At 27.5% G+C, this 1060-nt stretch overlaps 1 non-coding gene across 1 annotated transcript; it reads right to left on the bottom strand.

Moving 5' to 3' along the window:
- Positions 1-389: 389 nt before the first annotated feature.
- On the bottom strand, positions 390-496 carry LOC125067117. Its single transcript, XR_007119711.1, has one exon. It is a non-coding gene; the product is annotated as a U6 spliceosomal RNA (small nuclear RNA).
- Positions 497-1060: the final 564 nt, after the last annotated feature.

Below are 1060 nucleotides of genomic sequence, written 5' to 3'. Positions count from 1 at the left end.
AGTAATATAATTATGTTTATGCATAATATGAAGAAAGTATGCAATGTTAACATTCCCGTTCCTCGGAAAGCCTTCTCTATATTCTCCGATCGAGTCGATAAGCCATTCCAAAGGATTACAAAAGTAAAGGAATAGAAAGAGCAACTGTGTATCCACACATACTTGTGCAATATCTTAAAAACGAATATGCATAGTTCACAATTTTACTTGACAGATTAAAATAATTATATGACGTAATTATTGATAAATGTTATTTATTCTTTAGTATCTATTGAGATAAGAAATAGTTTAATAGACTAATTAAAACTAATTGATAAAGTTCACTAGAAATTTTAGATTTAATAATAATTATTACCAAATTTATTTCTTATTCAAATAAATATTTGTCAAAAAATGTGGAACGCTTCACGATTTTGCGTGTCATCCTTGCGCAGGGGCCATGCTAATCTTCTCTGTATCGTTCCAATTTTAGTATATGTACTGCCGAAGCGAGTACAATTGCTGTACTAAAAAGTTATAATATATAGTCAGTGAGATACAAAACTTCGATAGCGCGATTTAGAATAATTATGTCTAAAACTAAAATACATCACTTAAAGAAGATTAATTTCATAATTTATACAAAAAGTCTCTTAATAGTTTACAAAAAATAATTTTAGTAGTGTCTGTTTATGGTATAAAATGAGAAAATTATACATATTCATAATAACATAAACGTTTCTGTTAAAAACGCCATCTATGTATACAAAGAGTAAACTATTTGCATGTATGAAAATAGATTGCTTTTTAGCACATAAAATGTCGTTGAATCAATTTATATATTTTTTTTTAACCTTACACAAAAGAAAACTATAGGTATAAAAAGTAAGAAAATTTATATTGAAAATACCTATTTCCAAAGGTAGCCGAACGTTATACGTATATTCTCTGCCATCTATTAGTATTTTGCAAAAATACATTTTACAGTTACTATGGCCCCTTTTGTTACTAGAACAAGTCAGTTAGCATATAACGCCATCTCTGGTAATTTTTTTGTAACACTAGTTGTTACAATGCATTA

The sequence above is a fragment of the Vanessa atalanta genome, chromosome 10, assembly GCF_905147765.1.
Source record: "Vanessa atalanta chromosome 10, ilVanAtal1.2, whole genome shotgun sequence".
NCBI lineage: Eukaryota > Metazoa > Arthropoda > Insecta > Lepidoptera > Nymphalidae > Vanessa > Vanessa atalanta.
Note: the sequence above shows the minus strand (reverse complement) of the source record. Positions and strands in the feature narration are given on the sequence as shown.